This window comes from Leuresthes tenuis, unplaced genomic scaffold (assembly GCF_036924035.1).
Source record: "Leuresthes tenuis unplaced genomic scaffold, fLeuTen1.0.hap1 SCAF_18, whole genome shotgun sequence".
In the NCBI taxonomy this organism is placed as follows: domain Eukaryota; kingdom Metazoa; phylum Chordata; class Actinopteri; order Atheriniformes; family Atherinopsidae; genus Leuresthes; species Leuresthes tenuis.
Window position 1 is genome coordinate 26,259,943 of NW_027325372.1, and position 20,622 is coordinate 26,280,564.

Genomic DNA, 20,622 nt, shown 5'->3' on the forward strand with positions numbered 1-20,622 from the left:
CCTTCTTGTAGCTGAACAACTCCACTCCTGCTTTTGATGATTTATGGTTGGACATTCGCATCTTTTCCTACCCATTTTTCAGTAATTATGGGTGGATATTCACATCTTCTTGCAGCTGAACACCTCCTCTCCCGCTAATGATCATGTAAGGTTTGATATTTGAAAATGTTCTTTCATGTTTTAAAGCAATTATTAATGGACATTCACACCTACTTGCAGCCGAACACCACCTCTCCCGCTTTTGATGATGTATGGACCGGCATTCTTACCTTTTCTAACACATTATTCAGCAATTATGGTTGGAGAATCACACCTACTCACAGCCGAACAACTCCGCTACCGCATTTGATGGTGTATAGTCGGGATTTCTCACCCTTTCTCATCAGCTTTTTGCAAATTATGATCTGACATTCACACCTACTTGCAGTCGAACAGCTCTGCTCCCGCTCTTTATTATGTATGGTTGGATATTCGAACCTTTTCTTAACTGCTTTTTACAAACTTTGGTCGGACGTTCACACCGTCTTGCAGCTTTTGATGGTATATAGTCGGGCATTCGAGCCTTTTCTTACCCACCTATTACTTACTATGGTTGGACATTCAAACCTTCTTGTAGCCGAACACATCCGCTCCTGCTTTTGATGATGTATGATTTGGCATTCGCACCTTTTCTTACCCATTTTTCAGTAATTTTTGGTCGGACATTCACACCTCCTTGCACCTGAACACCTCTGCTCCCGCTTTTGATGGTGTATAGTCGGGCTTTCGAGCCTTCTCTTCCCCGATTTTTACAAATTATCGTTGGACATTCAGACCTTGCAGCCGAAAACCTCCGCTCCCTCTTTTGATCATACATTGTCGGGCATTCGCCCCTTGTCTTACACGGTTTTTACAAACTTTAGTCAGACATTCACACCTTGCAGCTGAACCACCTCCATTCCCTGTTTTGATCATGTGTGGTCTGGAAATACTACCTTTTCTTCCCCCGTTTGTGAGTAATTATGGCTGGATATTCACACCTACTTGCAGCCGAAAAACCACCTCTCCCGCTTTTGATGATGTATTGTCCGGCATTCTAGTCTTTTCTATCACATTTTTCAGCAATTATGATCTGACATTCACACCTACTTGCAGTCGAACAGCTCTGCTCCCGCTTTTGATTATGTTCGGTTGGATATTCAAACCTTTTCTTAACTGCTTTTTACAAACTTTGGTCGGACGTTCACACCTTCTTGCAGCCGAACACCCCCGCTTCCGCTTTTGATGGTATATATTCGGGTATTCGAACCTTCTCTTACCCGCTTTTTACAAACCATGGTTGGACTTTCATACCTTCTTGTAGCTGAACAACTCCACTCCTGCTTTTGATGATTTATGGTTGGACATTCGCATCTTTTCCTACCCATTTTTCAGTAATTATGGGTGGATATTCACATCTTCTTGCAGCTGAACACCTCCTCTCCCGCTAATGATCATGTAAGGTTTGATATTTGAAAATGTTCTTTCATGTTTTAAAGCAATTATTAATGGACATTCACACCTACTTGCAGCCGAACACCACCTCTCCCGCTTTTGATGATGTATGGACCGGCATTCTTACCTTTTCTAACACATTATTCAGCAATTATGGTTGGAGAATCACACCTACTCACAGCCGAACAACTCCGCTACCGCATTTGATGGTGTATAGTCGGGATTTCTCACCCTTTCTCATCAGCTTTTTGCAAATTATTCTCTGACATTCACACCTACTTGCAGTCGAAAAGCTCTGCTCCCGCTTTTGATTATGTTTGGTTAGATATTCGAACCTTTTCTTAACTGCTTTTTTACAAACTTTGGTCGGACGTTCACACCTTCTTGCAGCCGAACACCTACGCTTCCGGTTTTGATTGTGTACAGTCGGGTATTTTAACCTTTTCTTACCCGCTTTTTACCAACTATGATCGGACATTCACACCGTCTTACAGCGGAACACCTCCGCTCCCTCTTTTGATGGTGTATGTTCGGGCATTCGATACTTTTCTTACCCGCTTTTTACAAACCAGGGTCGGACTTTCACACCTTTTAGTAGCCGAACAACTCCGCTCCCGCTATTGATTGTGTACAGTCGGGTATTTTAACCTTTTCTTACCCGCTTTTTACCAACTATGGTTGGACATTCACACCTTCTTACAGAAGAACACCTCCGCTCCCTGTTTTGATTATGTATGGTTGGACATTCGCACCTTCTCTCACCCGCCTTTTACTATGGTCGGCCATTCACAGCTTCCAGTCCACCATACTTGTATGGTGGGATATTCACACCAACTTGCATCCGAAGACCTCCGCCCCCACTTTTGTTGATATTTAGTCGGTCATTCGCACCTTACCCGCTTTTGGCAAACTATGGCCTTCTTGCAGCCAAACACCTCTGATCTCGCTTTTGATGATGTAAGGTTGGGCATTCAGACCTTGCTTCACCTGCTTTTCACCAAATATAGTCGGACATTCACACCCACTTGCATCCGAAGACCTCCGCCCCAAATTTTGTTGATATTTAGTCGGACATTCACACCCACTTGCATCCGAAGACCTCCGCCCCAAATTTTGTTGATATTTAGTCGGACATTCGCACCTTACCCGCTTTTGGCAAACTATGGCCTTCTTGCAGCCAAACACCTCTGATCTCGCTTTTGATGATGTAAGGTTGGGCATTCAGACCTTGCTTCACCTGCTTTTCACCAAATATAGTCGGACATTCACACCTTCTTGCAGCCGAACACTTCCGCTCCACCTTTTAGTGTTCTATCACACCTTTTTTTCACCGCATTTTATACATTATGGTTGGAAATTTTCAACCACTCTCATCCGAAGACCTCTCCTCCCGCTTTTGTTAATATATTTGAACTTTAGTCGGACATTCAAACCTTCTTGCAGCTGAACCACCTCCGCTCCCTGTTTTGATCATATATGGTCTGGCAATAGTACCTTTTCTTACCCGTTTGTGAGTAATTATGGCTGGACATTCACACCTACTTGCAGCCGAACACAACCTCTCTCGCTTTTGATGATGTATGGACCGGCATTTTTACCTTTTCTAACACATTTTTCAGCAATTATGGTTGGAGATTCACACCTACTCACAGCCGAACAACTCCGCTACCGCATTTGATGGTGTATAGTCGGGCATTCTCACCCTTTCTCATCAGCTTTTTGCAAATTATGATCTGACATTCACACCTACTTGCAGTCGAACAGCTCTGCTCCCGCTTTTGATTATGTATGGTTGGATATTCGAACCTTTTCTTAACTGCTTTTTACAAACTTTGGTTGGACGTTCACACCTTCTTGTAGCCGAACACATGCACTCCTGCTTTTAATGATGTATGGTTGGGCATTCGCACCTTTTTTTTACCCATTTTTCAGGTATTATGGGTGGACATTCACACCTTCTTGCAGCTGAACACCTCCTCTCCCACTTATGATCATGTGTGGTTTGATTTTCGAAAATTTTCTTTCATGTTTTCTAGCAATTATTGATGGACATTTAGACCTTCTTGCAGCTGAACACCACCTCTCCCGATTTTGATTATGTATGGACCGGCATTTTTACCTTTTCTAACACATTTCTAAATTGAGAAAGGGGAAATTGGAAAATTGGGAAATTATTTTAGAGGAAGCACTAGAGTTTAGATCCCACATTTGTTGATAGGCATTCATTTATTTCTTCACTTCTGATAAAAATGATAAGACTGACCTAAAGAATTGGAGGCCCATCACACTTTTAAACTTTGACTGTAAACTTTTTAGCAAGGTTTTAACGACACTGATGTCCTCTGTTTTAGAGGAGGTAATTCACCCAGACCAGGGGTGTCTCAGAGAGACAACTCAGAGAGACAACTCACCGACAGCCTCGTACTGATTCGAGACATCATTGATTACGCTAGAGACAGAAAAACCCGGCTTGTCATCTTAAATTTAGACTTTGAAAAAGCTTTTGATCGGGTCTCGCATCAATATCTCTTTCAGGTGTTGCAGCCATCGAATAGGGCCCGATTGTTCCTACTTGGTGAGATTTGCTTGGTTGAGACGCTTGCTCCCCCCCCTTGCTCCTCGGCTGACCAAGTAGGAACAATCGGGCCCTATTCGATGGCTGCCTTGTCTTTTACTCTGTGCAAAAGACAAGGCAGCCACAAACACCTCGGGAACACCGTATTGAGGCTTTGTTCTGACCACTCATTTGGTGTCGCGTTTCTTTCAAGCAATTCTCCCGGTTAGCCCACACTCGGCTCGCTCCCAGAGCTGTGTTAAAGTCTACTTCGCATTCACTCTCTTTTCTCAGCAGATTAAAAGAAAGTTTAATCTTGGGCTTCCTGAAACTTCCATCCTGCACCGCTGTTTGCTTTTTCACAAGAGCAGAGAAGAGCGCACCGTTCCCAGCGGCACTGCAGTACTGGGTCGATGCTTGGAGTGAACGGAGCAAGCTTCTTTTTCAACTCCTATTCTTAAAAATCCATTTAATATGTTGTCCTCGTATAGAGGACATATTAAACTGATAAGAACAGATACTACACTTGATCTTAGCCAAAAGGCAGAGAAGCGATAACTGTCCACTGTTTCAGGTCCGAGGGCCCTTGCTGGCACAATGCGCACTTGTAGCAGTGTTCTTTTTATGGCCATAGGTGGCCAGAGTGTCACGTTGCACCTCCGCCCACCCGCTGCACTGAGCACTCTTCAGCCCTTTTAAATGGTATAACTTTGCACTCCCGCATGCTCCAGCAAGCACCATTCAAGCAACAACTTTGCACTCCAGCTTCGAACATCGGCACAATCGGAACAAGTAAGGCGACTCTACTCAGAGAAGTCACTCTACACAGTAACAAGATTTCTTTTGCACAGACAGAAAGGGCTTCACCCGCAAAGGTAAAGCCTGCCAAAAATAGAAACAACTCATTAGTGCTGCTCTCCACGAAAGTCTTTAGTAAAAGGCGAAAGACTTGTATGTTATGAAGAGAAACCAGAGTACGATTATCCGTCACTGCGGGAGCAGGGCATCAGGCTAGTTGCCATAGCCACCTTCCCCATGGTGAGCGTTGCTTGGTTGAAACGCTTGCCCCTGTGCAATCGACAAGGCAGCAACAAAAACACCACGGGAACACCGTATTGAGGCTTTGTTCTATCCGCTCATTCGGTGTCGCGTTTCTTTCAAGCAATTCTCCCGGTTAGCCCACACTCGGCTCGCTCCCAGAGCCGTGTTAAAGTCCACTTCGCATTCACTCTCTTTTCTCAGCAGACTCTTGGGATTTTATCTATAAAATGAATTCCTTCACTCAAACTATGTTAAAACTGCTTTGTCCTTCATATTTACCATGTCTAGAAAGATTTAAACAAAAAAAAAACAACGTTGTACTTTGCAGTAAAAGAAAGAGCAAATCTAAAGTTTCAGGAATCCGAGAATAAGCTTACTTTCATGAGTGCTTCACGATTTCGGATTTTGCTATAAAATGAATTCCTTCACTCAAACTAAATTAAAACTGCTAAACCGCTAATCTGTTACATGTAAGGCAGATGTCAAATTCACCGAAATAGGATCTAAGGGTATTCGGCCAATCGAGCTGTAGCAGCTTTGGTAAAAGAGTATAAGTTGAAGAGTTTGTGAATAAAGGTGTGCGCACACATAGTGTGCTGTACGAAAATAGGCAGGGAGCAATGCCGGCTGGGCTATATGTTCTTGTATGTTGTCTGACTGTTTGATTTGAATGTGTTGTGTAAGTGTCCTGTTGAATGTTACATGTTTGGGCTTTGACACGCTTCACTGTGGTTGTTAACTGTGTGGTGTGTCCTGAAATGTTATATGTTTGGGCTGTGTGACATGCTTAATGCTTGTCAGTAGCTACCCACTTATTCATATATAGCAACTGACAACATAAGAAGTCCGGACATACTTTGATAGTAGTTGTAGAAGTATCCTTATTGATAATAGATAAACTAATTCATAGTGATAGAACAGTAGATGAACAGGTGCCTGCACATGTCTCACGAAAATAAAATGGGTGTATGATTGCTGACGGCAGAGCAATACTGCCAAACTTATGAGTTCTTGTGGCAAACTTGATTCAGTGTCTTGACGTGTATACGCTGTTTCGCTGACTTGATTGTCACAAGAAACAAAGTGTGTTTGATAAGATCCGACCATTTTATTACGGGAGGATCAGTATGTATGGATTCTGATGTGACTGATAAACCCATTCGTATCGTAAGCATAATCTAATACGTGAGACAACGCCCTGGCACACAATCAAAAAAAAAAAAGAGAGAGCGGTTTTGTGTCCCCACAGTCCATAATGTAGAAAAGAGAGAAAAAAGCCTTTCTGATTTGGTGTGTGTGCTCACAGTGCAGAGTGTAGAGAAAAGAGAGAAAAGAAAGCCGTTTTGGTGTCACGGGTGTTGTGACTTACACACACACATTTCTGAATTGAGAAAGGAAATTATTTTAGAGGAAGCACTAGAGTTTAGATCCCACATTTGTTGATAGGCATTCATTTATTTCTTCACTTCTGATGAAGTTTCAACAATAAACAACAAACTTTGTATTATGAGAAAGAACCAGACTCATTCTTCAGGAATCCGAAAATAATCTCTATTTTACGAGTTATGCACGAATTCGGATTCTCCTATAAAACGAATTCCTTAACTCTAACCAAGTTAAGACTGCTTTGTCCTTCATATTTATTCATGTCTAATCAAGTTTCAACGATAAACAACGTTGTACTTTATAGAATGAGAAAGAACTTCTTCAGCAATAAGCATCTCTCGACATATGACGAAATACAGATTTTGCTATAAAATTAATTTCTTCTATCAGCGTGACTTAAAACTGTTTGTCCTCCTTATTTATCCACTTCAAATCAAGTTTCAACAATTAAAAAAAAATTGTAGTTTGAGAAAGAACAACTTAATCTTCAGCAATAAGTATAAAAAGAGGGTAACAAAAGGTGCAAATGCCAACCATACATCACTAAAAGGTGGAGCGGAAGTATTCAGCTGCAAGTAGGTGTGAATGTTCGACCATAATTTGTAAAAAGTGGGTAAGAAAAGGTTCGAATGCCCGACTAAATATTAACAAAAGCGGGAGGAGAGGTCTTCGGATGAGAGTGGGTGAGAATTTCCTACCATACAAGTATGGTGGAGAGGAAGCTGTGATTGGCCGACAATAGTAAAAAGCAGGTGAGAAAAGGTGCGAATGTCAAAACATACATGATCAAAAGAGGGAGCGGAGGTTTTCGGCTGAAAGAAGGTCTGAATGTCCAACCATAATTTGTAAAAACCGGGGAAGAAAAGGCTCGAAAGCCCGACTATACACCATCAAAAGCTGGAGCGGAGGTGTTCAGCTGCAAGAAGGTCTGAATGTCCATCAATAATTGCTAGAAAACATGAAAGAGAATTTTCGAATATCAAACCGCACATGATAATAAGCGGGAGAGGAGGTGTTCAGCTGCAAGAAGGTGTGAATGTCCACCCATAATTACTGAAAAATGGGTAAGAAAAGGTGCGAATTCCCAACCATACATCATCAAATGCACGAGTGGATGTGTTCGGCTACAAGAAGGTTTGAATGTCCGACCATAGTTTGTAAAAAGCGGGTAAGAAAAGGTTCGAATGCCCAAACATACACCATCAAAAGAGGGAGCGGAGGTGTTCCGCTGTAAGAAGGTGTGAATGTCCGACCATAGTTGGTAAAAAGCGGGTAAGAAAAGGTTAAAATACCCGACTGTACACAATCAATAGCGGGAGCGGAGTTGTTCGGCTACTAAAGGGTGTGAAAGTCCGACCCTGGTTTTAAAAAGCGGGTAAGAAAAGGTTCGAATGCCCGAACATACACCATCAAAAGAGGTAGCGGAGGTGTTCCGCTGTAAGACGGTGTGAATGTCCGATCTTAGTTGGTAAAGAGCGGGTAAGAAAAGGTTAAAATACCCGACTGTACACAATCAACAGAGGGAGCGGAGTTGTTCAGCTAAGAGAAGGTGTGAAAGTCCGACCATGGTTTGTAAAAAGCGGGTAAGAAAAGGTTCGTATGCCCGAATATACACTATCAAAACCGGAAGCGTAGGTGTTCGGCTGCAAGAAGGTGTGAACGTCCGACCAAAGTTTGTGAAAAAGCAGTTAAGAAAAGGTTCGAATATCTAACCAAACATAATCAAAAGCGGGAGCAGAGCTGTTCGACTGCAAGTAGGTGTGAATGTCAGAGAATAATTTGCAAAAAGCTGATGAGAAAGGGTGAGAAATCCCGACTATACACCATCAAATGCGGTAGCGGAGTTGTTCGGCTGTGAGTAGGTGTGATTCTCCAACCATAATTGCTGAAAAATGTGTTAGAAAAGGTAAGAATGCCGGTCCATACATCATCAAAAGCGGGAGAGGTGGTGTTCGGCTGCAAGTAGGTGTGAATGTCCATTAATAATTGCTTTAAAACATGAAAGAAAATTTTCGAATATCAAACCTTACATGATCATTAGCGGGAGAGGAGGTGTTCAGCTGCAAGAAGGTGTGAATATCCACCCATAATTACTGAAAAATGCGTAGGAAAAGATGCGAATGTCCAACCATAAATCATCAAAAGCAGGAGTGGAGTTGTTCAGCTACAAGAAGGTATGAAAGTCCAACCATGGTTTGTAGAAAGCGGGTAAGAGAAGGTTCGAATACCCGAATATATACCATCAAAAGCGGAAGCGGAGGTGTTTGGCTGCAAGAAGGTGTGAACGTCCGACCAATGTTTGTAAAAAGCAGTTAAGAAAAGGTTTGAATATCCAACCGAACATAATCAAAAGCGGGAGCAGAGCTGTTCGACTGCAAGTAGGTGTGAATGTCAGATCATAATTGCTGAAAAATGTGATAGAAAAGACTAGAATGCCGGACAATACATCATCAAAAGCGGGAGAGGTGGTTTTTCGGCTGCAAGTAGGTGTGAATGTCCAGCCATAATTACTCACAAACGGGGGAAGAAAAGGTAGTATTTCCAGACCACACATGATCAAAACAGGGAATGGAGGTGGTTCAGCTGCAAGGTGTGAATGTCTGACTAAAGTTTGTAAAAACCGTGTAAGAAAAGGCTCGAAAGCCCGACTATACACCATCAAAAGCGGGAGCAGAGGTGTTCAGGTGCAAGAAGGTCTGAATGTCCGACCAAAAATTACTGAAAAATGGGTAAGAAAAGATGCGAATGCCAAATCATACATCATCAAAAGCAGGAGCGGATGTGTTCGGCTACAAGAAGGTTTGAATGTCCAACCATAGTAAGTAATAGGCGGGTAAGAAAAGGCTCGAATGCCCGACTATATACCATCAAAAGCGGAAGCGGAGGTGTTCGGCTGCAAGACGGTGTGAACGTCCGACCAAAGTTTGTAAAAAGCAGTTAAGAAAATGTTCGAATATCCAACCAAACATAATCAAAAGCGGGAGCAGAGCTGTTCGACTGCAATTAGGTGTGAATATCAGATCATAATTTGCAAAAAGCTGTTGAGAAAGGGTGAGAATGCCCGACTATACACTATCAAATGTGGGAGCGGAGGTGTTCGTCTGTGAGTAGGTGTGAATGTCCGACCATAATTGCTGAAAAATGTGTTAGAAAAGGTAAGAATGCCGGACCATATATCATCAAAAGCGGGAGAGGTTGTGTTCGGCTGCAAGTAGGTGTGAATGTCCAGCCATAATTACTCACAAACGGGTAAGAAAAGTCACTATTGCCAGACCATATATGATCAAAACAGGGAGCGGAGGTGGTTCTGCTGCAAGAAGGTTTGAATGTCCGACTAAAGTTTGTAAAAAGCGGGTAAGACAAGGTGTGAATGCCCGACAATGTATGATCAAAAGAGGAGCGGAGGTTTTCGGCTGCAAGAAGGTCTGAATGTCCACCCATAATTACTGAAAAATGGGTAAGAAAAGGTGCGAAAGCCCAACCGCACATGATCATAAGTGGATGAGAAGTTGTTCGACTGCAAGTAGGTGTGAATGTAAGATCATAATTTGTAAAAAGCGGGTAAGAAAAGGTAAGAATGCCCAACCATAAATTATCAAAAGCGGCAGCAGAGTTTCGGCTGGTATTTATCAATGTCTAGATAGATTTCAACAAAAAACAACGTTGTACTTTGCAGTAAAAGAAAGTGCAAATCAAAAGTTTTAGGAATCCGAGAATAAGCTTATTTTCATGAGTTCTGCACGATTTCGGATTTTATGTATAAAATGAATTTCTTCACGCAAACTAAGTTAACACTGCTTTGTCCTTCATATGTACCCATTTTTACATATATTTCAAGCATAAACTTCCTCATACTACCCTGAATGAGAAAGAGCCAAACTTGTGATTAAGCCATACGCCCCTTTTGAGGAGTTCTCCATGGTTTGGGATTTTATCTATAAAATTAATTCCTTCACTCAAACTATGTTAAAACAGCTTTTACCTTCATATTTATCAATGTCTCGATAGGTTTAAACAAAAAAACAACGTTGTACTTTGCAATAAAAGAAAGAGCAAATCAAAAGTTTTAGGAATCCGAGAATAAGCTTATTTTCATGAGTTCTGCACGATTTCGGATTTTATGTATAAAATGAATTCATTCACTCAAACCAAGTTAAAACTGCTTTTTCCTTCATATTTATCAATGTCTAGATCGACTTCAACAAAGAACAACATTGTATTTTGCAGTAGAAGAAAGAGCAAAACTGAAGGATCAGGAATCCGAGCATGCTTCTTTTCATACGTTCTGCATGATTTGGGATTTTATGTATAAAATGAATTCCTTCACTCAAACTAAGTTAACACTGCTTTGTCCTTCATATGTACCCATTTCTACATATATTTCAAGCATAAACTTCCTCATACTACCCTGAATGAGAAAGAGCCACACTTGTGATTAAGCCATACGCCCCTTTTGAGGAGTTCTGCATGATTTGGGATTTTATCTATAAAATCAATTCCTTCACTCAACCTATGTTAAAACGGCTTTTTCATTCATATTTATCAATGTCTAGATCGACTTCAACAAAGAAAAACATTGTATTTTGCAGTAGAAGAAAGAGCAAAACTGAAGTTTCCTGAACTGATCAGGAATCCGAGAATAAGCTTATTTTCTTATGGGCAAGTGGGAACTGCTTTGTCCATATTTATCAATGTGTAGATGGATTTCAACTTCTTCTACTGCAAAGTCCAATGTTTTTCTTTGTTGAAGTTGATCTAGACATTGATGAATATGGAAGGTCAAAGCAGTTTTAACTTGGTTTGAGCAAAGCAATTCATTTTATAGCAAAATCCGAAATCGTGCAGAACTTATGAAAGCAGGCTTATACTCGGATTCCTGAAACTTTAGATTTGCTCTTTCTTTTACTGCAAAGTACAACGTTGTTTTTTTGTTTAAATCTTTCTAGACATGGTAAATATGAAGGACAAATCAGTTTTAACATAGTTTGAGTGAAGTAATGCATTTTATAAGCAAAATCCCAAATCATGCAGAACTCACGAAAAGCTTTTTCTCGCTTTTCACTGCTTTTTACAAACTTTGGTCGGACGTTCACACCTTCTTGCATCCGAACACCTCCGCTTCCGCTTTTGATGATGTATATTCGGGCATTCGAACCTTTTATTACCCGCTTTTTACAAACCATTGTCGGACTTTCACACCTTCTTGCAGCCGAACACCACCTCTACCGCTTTTGATGATGTATGGTTCAGTATTCTTACCTTTTCTAACACATTTTTCAGCAATTATGGTCGGACATTCACACCTACTCACAGCTGGACACCTCCGCTCCCGCTTTTGATCATACAATGTCGGGACATCGCTCCTTGTCTTACCAGCTTTTTACAAACGTCAGTCGAACATTCACACCTTCTTGCAGCTGAACACCTCCGCTCCCGCTTTTGATGATGTATAGTCGGGCTTTCAAGCCTTTTCTTAACCGGTTTTTACAAATTATGGTTGGACATTCAGACCTTGCAGCCGAACACCTCCGCTCTCTCTTTTGATCATACATTGTCGGGCATTCGCACCTTGTCTTACCCGCTTTTTACAAACTATAGTCAGACATTCACACCTTGCAGCTGAACCTCCGCTCCCTGTTTTGATCATGTATGGTCTGGCAATACTACCTTTTCTTCCCCCGTTTGTGAGTAATTATGGCTGGACATTCACACCTACTTGCAGTCGAACAGCTCTGCTCCCGCTTTTGATTATGTTTGGTTGAGCGGGAGCGGAGATGTTCGGCTGCAAGAAGGTTTGAATGTCCGACCATAGTTTGTAAAAAGCGGGTAAGAACAGGTTTGTATGCCCGACTGTACACAATCAAAAGAGGGAGCGGAGTTGTTCAGCTACAAGAAGGTGTGAAAGTCCGACCATGGTTTGTAAAAAGCGGGTAAGAACAGGTTCGTATGCCCGAATATACACCATCAAATGCGGGAGCGGAGGTGGTTAAGCTGTAAGAAGGTGTTAATGTCCGACTAAGGTTTGTAAAAAGCGGGTAAGAAAAGGTGCGAATGCCCGACAATGTATGATCAAAAGAGGGAGCGGAGGTTTTCGGCTGAAAGAAGGTCTGAATGTCCAACCATAATTTGTAAAAACCGGGGAAGAAAAGGCTCGAAAGCCCGACTATACACCATCAAAAGCTGGAGCGGAGGTGTTCAGCTGCAAGAAGGTCTGAATGTCCATCAATAATTGCTAGAAAACATGAAAGAGAATTTTCGAATATCAAACCGCACATGATAATAAGCGGGAGAGGAGGTGTTCAGCTGCAAGAAGGTGTGAATGTCCACCCATAATTACTGAAAAATGGGTAAGAAAAGGTGCGAATTCCCAACCATACATCATCAAATGCACGAGTGGATGTGTTCGGCTACAAGAAGGTTTGAATGTCCGACCATAGTTTGTAAAAAGCGGGTAAGAAAAGGTTCGAATGCCCAAACATACACCATCAAAAGAGGGAGCGGAGGTGTTCCGCTGTAAGAAGGTGTGAATGTCCGACCATAGTTGGTAAAAAGCGGGTAAGAAAAGGTTAAAATACCCGACTGTACACAATCAATAGCGGGAGCGGAGTTGTTCGGCTACTAAAGGGTGTGAAAGTCCGACCCTGGTTTTAAAAAGCGGGTAAGAAAAGGTTCGAATGCCCGAACATACACCATCAAAAGAGGTAGCGGAGGTGTTCCGCTGTAAGACGGTGTGAATGTCCGATCTTAGTTGGTAAAGAGCGGGTAAGAAAAGGTTAAAATACCCGACTGTACACAATCAACAGAGGGAGCGGAGTTGTTCAGCTAAGAGAAGGTGTGAAAGTCCGACCATGGTTTGTAAAAAGCGGGTAAGAAAAGGTTCGTATGCCCGAATATACACTATCAAAACCGGAAGCGTAGGTGTTCGGCTGCAAGAAGGTGTGAACGTCCGACCAAAGTTTGTGAAAAAGCAGTTAAGAAAAGGTTCGAATATCTAACCAAACATAATCAAAAGCGGGAGCAGAGCTGTTCGACTGCAAGTAGGTGTGAATGTCAGAGAATAATTTGCAAAAAGCTGATGAGAAAGGGTGAGAAATCCCGACTATACACCATCAAATGCGGTAGCGGAGTTGTTCGGCTGTGAGTAGGTGTGATTCTCCAACCATAATTGCTGAAAAATGTGTTAGAAAAGGTAAGAATGCCGGTCCATACATCATCAAAAGCGGGAGAGGTGGTGTTCGGCTGCAAGTAGGTGTGAATGTCCATTAATAATTGCTTTAAAACATGAAAGAAAATTTTCGAATATCAAACCTTACATGATCATTAGCGGGAGAGGAGGTGTTCAGCTGCAAGAAGGTGTGAATATCCACCCATAATTACTGAAAAATGCGTAGGAAAAGATGCGAATGTCCAACCATAAATCATCAAAAGCAGGAGTGGAGTTGTTCAGCTACAAGAAGGTATGAAAGTCCAACCATGGTTTGTAGAAAGCGGGTAAGAGAAGGTTCGAATACCCGAATATATACCATCAAAAGCGGAAGCGGAGGTGTTTGGCTGCAAGAAGGTGTGAACGTCCGACCAATGTTTGTAAAAAGCAGTTAAGAAAAGGTTTGAATATCCAACCGAACATAATCAAAAGCGGGAGCAGAGCTGTTCGACTGCAAGTAGGTGTGAATGTCAGATCATAATTGCTGAAAAATGTGATAGAAAAGACTAGAATGCCGGACAATACATCATCAAAAGCGGGAGAGGTGGTTTTTTGGCTGCAAGTAGGTGTGAATGTTAAGCCATAATTACTCACAAACGGGGGAAGAAAAGGTAGTATTTCCAGACCACACATGATCAAAACAGGGAATGGAGGTGGTTCAGCTGCAAGGTGTGAATGTCTGACTAAAGTTTGTAAAAACCGTGTAAGAAAAGGCTCGAAAGCCCGACTATACACCATCAAAAGCGGGAGCAGAGGTGTTCAGGTGCAAGAAGGTCTGAATGTCCGACCAAAAATTACTGAAAAATGGGTAAGAAAAGATGCGAATGCCAAATCATACATCATCAAAAGCAGGAGCGGATGTGTTCGGCTACAAGAAGGTTTGAATGTCCAACCATAGTAAGTAATAGGCGGGTAAGAAAAGGCTCGAATGCCCGACTATATACCATCAAAAGCGGAAGCGGAGGTGTTCGGCTGCAAGACGGTGTGAACGTCCGACCAAAGTTTGTAAAAAGCAGTTAAGAAAATGTTCGAATATCCAACCAAACATAATCAAAAGCGGGAGCAGAGCTGTTCGACTGCAATTAGGTGTGAATATCAGATCATAATTTGCAAAAAGCTGTTGAGAAAGGGTGAGAATGCCCGACTATACACTATCAAATGTGGGAGCGGAGGTGTTCGTCTGTGAGTAGGTGTGAATGTCCGACCATAATTGCTGAAAAATGTGTTAGAAAAGGTAAGAATGCCGGACCATATATCATCAAAAGCGGGAGAGGTTGTGTTCGGCTGCAAGTAGGTGTGAATGTCCAGCCATAATTACTCACAAACGGGTAAGAAAAGTCACTATTGCCAGACCATATATGATCAAAACAGGGAGCGGAGGTGGTTCTGCTGCAAGAAGGTTTGAATGTCCGACTAAAGTTTGTAAAAAGCGGGTAAGACAAGGTGTGAATGCCCGACAATGTATGATCAAAAGAGGAGCGGAGGTTTTCGGCTGCAAGAAGGTCTGAATGTCCACCCATAATTACTGAAAAATGGGTAAGAAAAGGTGCGAAAGCCCAACCGCACATGATCATAAGTGGATGAGAAGTTGTTCGACTGCAAGTAGGTGTGAATGTAAGATCATAATTTGTAAAAAGCGGGTAAGAAAAGGTAAGAATGCCCAACCATAAATTATCAAAAGCGGCAGCAGAGTTTCGGCTGGTATTTATCAATGTCTAGATCGACTTCAACAAAAAACAACGTTGTACTTTGCAGTAAAAGAAAGTGCAAATCAAAAGTTTTAGGAATCCGAGAATAAGCTTATTTTCATGAGTTCTGCACGATTTCGGATTTTATGTATAAAATGAATTTCTTCACGCAAACTAAGTTAACACTGCTTTGTCCTTCATATGTACCCATTTTTACATATATTTCAAGCATAAACTTCCTCATACTACCCTGAATGAGAAAGAGCCAAACTTGTGATTAAGCCATACGCCCCTTTTGAGGAGTTCTGCATGGTTTGGGATTTTATCTATAAAATTAATTCCTTCACTCAAACTATGTTAAAACAGCTTTTACCTTCATATTTATCAATGTCTCGATAGATTTAAACAAAAAAACAACGTTGTACTTTGCAATAAAAGAAAGAGCAAATCAAAAGTTTTAGGAATCCGAGAACAAGCTTATTTTCATGAGTTCTGCACGATTTTGGATTTTATGTATAAAATGAATTCATTCACTCAAACCAAGTTAAAACTGCTTTTTCCTTCATATTTATCAATGTCTAGATCGACTTCAACAAAGAACAACATTGTATTTTGCAGTAGAAGAAAGAGCAAAACTGAAGGATCAGGAATCCGAGCATAAGCTTCTTTTCATACGTTCTGCATGATTTGGGATTTTATGTATAAAATGAATTCCTTCACTCAAACTAAGTTAACACTGCTTTGTCCTTCATATGTACCCATTTCTACATATATTTCAAGCATAAACTTCCTCATACTACCCTGAATGAGAAAGAGCCACACTTGTGATTAAGCCATACGCCCCTTTTGAGGAGTTCTGCATGATTTGGGATTTTATCTATAAAATCAATTCCTTCACTCAACCTATGTTAAAACGGCTTTTACCTTCATATTTATCAATGTCTCGATAGATTTAAACAAAAAAACAACGTTGTACTTTGCAGTAAAAGAAAGAGCCAATCAAAAGTTTTAGGAATCCGAGAATAAGCTTATTTTCATGAGTTCTGCACGATTTCGGATTTTATGTATAAAATGAATTCATTCACTCAAGCCAAGTTAAAACTGCTTTTTCATTCATATTTATCAATGTCTAGATCGACTTCAACAAAGAAAAACATTGTATTTTGCAGTAGAAGAAAGAGCAAAACTGAAGTTTCCTGAACTGATCAGGAATCCGAGAATAAGCTTATTTTCTTATGGGCAAGTGGGAACTGCTTTGTCCATATTTATCAATGTGTAGATGGATTTCAACTTCTTCTACTGCAAAGTCCAATGTTTTTCTTTGTTGAAGTCGATCTAGACATTGATGAATATGGAAGGACAAAGCAGTTTTAACTTGGTTTGAGCAAAGCATTTCATTTTATAGCAAAATCCGAAATCGTGCAGAACTCATGAAAGCAGGCTTATACTCGGATTCCTGAAACTTTAGATTTGCTCTTTCTTTTACTGCAAAGTACAACGTTGTTTTTTTGTTTAAATCTTTCTAGACATGGTAAATATGAAGGACAAATCAGTTTTAACATAGTTTGAGTGAAGTAATGCATTTTATAAGCAAAATCCCAAATCATGCAGAACTCACGAAAAGCTTTTTCTCGCTTTTCACTGCTTTTTACAAACTTTGGTCGGACGTTCACACCTTCTTGCATCCGAACACCTCCGCTTCCGCTTTTGATGATGTATATTCGGGCATTCGAACCTTTTATTACCCGCTTTTTACAAACCATTGTCGGACTTTCACACCTTCTTGCAGCCGAACACCACCTCTACCGCTTTTGATGATGTATGGTTCAGTATTCTTACCTTTTCTAACACATTTTTCAGCAATTATGGTCGGACATTCACACCTACTCACAGCTGGACACCTCCGCTCCCGCTTTTGATCATACAATGTCGGGACATCGCTCCTTGTCTTACCCGCTTTTTACAAACTTTAGTAGGACATTCAAATCTTCTTGCAGCTGAACCACCTCCGCTCCCTGTTTTGATCATATATGGTCTGGCTACTACCTTTTCTTACCCGTTTGTGAGTAATTATGGCTGGACATTCACACCTACTTGCAGTCGAACACAACCTCTCTCGCTTTTGATGATGTATGGACCGGCATTTTTACCTTTTCTAACACATTTTTCAGCAATTATGGTCGGAGATTCACACCTACTCACAGCCGAACAACTCCGCTCCCGCATTTGATGATGTATAGTCGGGCATTCTCACCCTTTCTCATCAGCTTTTTACAAATTATGATCTGACATTCACACCTACTTGCAGTCGAACAGCTCTGCTCCCGCTTTTGATTATGTTTGGTTGGATATTCGAACCTTTTCTTAACTTCTTTTTACATATTTTGGTTGGACGTTCACACCTTCTTGTAGCCGAACACTTCCACTCCTGCTTTTGATGATGTATGGTTGGGCATTCACACCTTTTTTTTGCCCATTTTTCAGGAATTATGGGTGGACATTCACACCTTGCAGCTGAACACCTCCTATCCCACTTATGATCATGTGCGGTTTGATTTTCGAAAAGTTTCTTTCATGTTTTCTAGCAATTATTGATGGACATGTAGACCTTCTTGCAGCTGAACACCTCCGCTCCCGCTTTTGATCATACATTGTCAGGCATTCGCACCTTGTCTTACCCACTTTTTACAAACTTTAGTCGAACAGTTACACCTTTTTGCAGCCGAACACCACCTCTCCCGCTTTTGATGACGTATGGTCCAGCATTCTTACCTTTTCTAACACATTCTTCAGCAATTATGGTCGGACATTCACACCTACTCAGAGCCGAACACCTCCGCTCCCGCATTTGATGGTGTATAGTCGGGCATTCTCACCCTTTCTCATCAGCTTTTTACAAATTATGATCTGACATTCACACCTGCTTTTGATAATGTATTGTTAGGCATTCGCACCTTTTTTTTTACCCATTTTTCATGAATTATGGGTGGACATTCACAACTTCTTGCAGCCGAACACCTCCTCTCCCGCTTATGATCATGTGCGGTTTGATATTCGAAAATTTACTTTCTTGTTTTAAAGCAATTATTGATGGACATTCAAACCTTCTTTTTGATGGTGTATAGTCGGGCTTTCGAGCCTTTTCTTCCTGGTTTTTACAAACCATGGTCGGACTTTCACACCTTCTTGTAGCCGAACAACTCCGTTCCCGCTATTGATTGTGTACAGTCGGGTATTTTAACCTTTTCTTACCCGCTTTTTACCAACTATGGTCGGACATTCACACCGTCTTACAGCGGAACACCTCTGCTCCCGCTTTTGATGGTGTATAGTCGGGCATTCGAAGCTTTTCTTACCCGCTTTTTACAAACTATGGTGGGACATTCAAACCTTCTTGTATCCGAAAACTTCCGCTCTCTCTTTTGATCATACATTGTCGGACATTCGCACCTTTTCTTACCCGCTTTTTACAAACCATGGTCGGACTTTCACATCTTCTTGTAGCCGAACACATCCGCTCCCGCTATTGATTGTGTACAGTCGGGTATTTTAACCTTTTCTTACCCGCTTTTTACCAAGTATGGTCGGACATTCACACCTTCGTACAGCGGAACACCTCCGCTCCCTCTTTTGATGGTGTATGTTCGGGCATTCAAACCTTTTCTTACCCGCTTTTTCCAAACTATGGTCGGCTATTCACAGCTTCCTCTCCACCATACTTGTATGGTGGGATATTCACACCCACTTGCATCCGAAGACCTCCGCCCCAAATTTTGTTGATATTTAGTCGGACATTCGAACCTTACCCGCTTTTGGCAAACTATGGCCTTCTTGCAGCCAAACAACTCTGATCTTGCTTTTGATGATGTAAGGTTGGGCATTCAGACCTTGCTTCACCTGCTTTTCACCAAATATAGTCGGTTATTCACACCTTCTTGCAGCCGAACACTTCCGCTCCACCTTTTAGTGTTCTATCACACCTTTTTTTTCACAACATTTTATACATTATGGTTGAAAATTTTCAACCACTCTCATCCGAAGACCTCTTCTCCCGCTTTTGTTAATATATTTGAACTTTAGTTTGACATTCAAACCTTCTTGCAGCTGAACCACCTCCGCTCCCTGTTTTGATCATATATGGTCTGGCTACTACCTTTTCTTACCCGTTTGTGAGTAATTATGGCTGGACATTCACACCTACTTACAGTCGAACACAACCTCTCTCGCTTTTGATGATGTATGGACCGGCATTTTTACCTTTTCTAACACATTTTTCAGCAATTATGGTCGGAGATTCACACTTACTCACAGCCGAACAACTCCGCTCCCGCATTTGATGATGTATAGTCGGGCATTCTCACCCTTTCTCATCAGCTTTTTGCAAATTATGATCTGACATTCACACCTACTTGCAGTCGAACACCTCTGCTCCCGCTTTTGATTATGTTTGGTTGGATATTCGAACCTTTTCTTAACTTCTTTTTACATATTTTGGTTGGACGTTCACACCTTCTTGTAGCCGAACACTTCCACTCCTGCTTTTGATGATGTATGGTTGGGCATTCACACCTTTTTTTTGCCCATTTTTCAGGAATTATGGGTGGACATTCACACCTTGTAGCTGAACACCTCCTATCCCACTTATGATCATGTGCGGTTTGATTTTCGAAAAGTTTCTTTCATGTTTTCTAGCAATTATTGATGGACATGTAGACCTTCTTGCAGCTGAACACCTCCGCTCCCGCTTTTGATCATACATTGTCAGGCATTCGCACCTTGTTATACCCACTTTTTACAAACTTTAGTCGAACAGTCACACCTTTTTGCAGCCGAACACCACCTCTCCCGCTTTTGATGATGTATGGTCCAGCATTCTTATCTTTTCTAACACATTCTTCAGCAATTATGGTCGGACATTCACACCTACTCAGAGCCGAACACCTCCGCTCCCGCATTTGATGGTGTATAGTCGGGCATTCTCACCCTTTCTCATCAGCTTTTTACAAATTATGATCTGACATTCACACCTGCTTTTGATAATGTATTGTTAGGCATTCGCACCTTTTTTTTTACCCATTTTTCATGAATTATGGGTTGACATTCACAACTTCTTGCAGCCGAACACCTCCTCTCCCGCTTATGATCATGTGCGGTTTGATATTCGAAAATTTACTTTCTTGTTTTAAAGCAATTATTGATGGACATTCAAACCTTCTTTTTGATGGTGTATAGTCGGGCTTTGGGAGCCTTTTCTTCCCGGTTTTTACAAACCATGG

The 20,622-nt window shown here is 41.4% G+C and overlaps 2 non-coding genes across 2 annotated transcripts; both read right to left on the reverse strand.

Moving 5' to 3' along the window:
- Positions 1-4,399: 4,399 nt before the first annotated feature.
- LOC140276005 (U2 spliceosomal RNA) lies at positions 4,400-4,583 on the reverse strand. Its single transcript, XR_011908699.1, has one exon. It is a non-coding gene; the product is annotated as a U2 spliceosomal RNA (small nuclear RNA).
- A 308-nt stretch (positions 4,584-4,891) lies between these two features.
- On the reverse strand, positions 4,892-5,005 carry LOC140276435 (U5 spliceosomal RNA). Its single transcript, XR_011909028.1, has one exon. It is a non-coding gene; the product is annotated as a U5 spliceosomal RNA (small nuclear RNA).
- Positions 5,006-20,622: the final 15,617 nt, after the last annotated feature.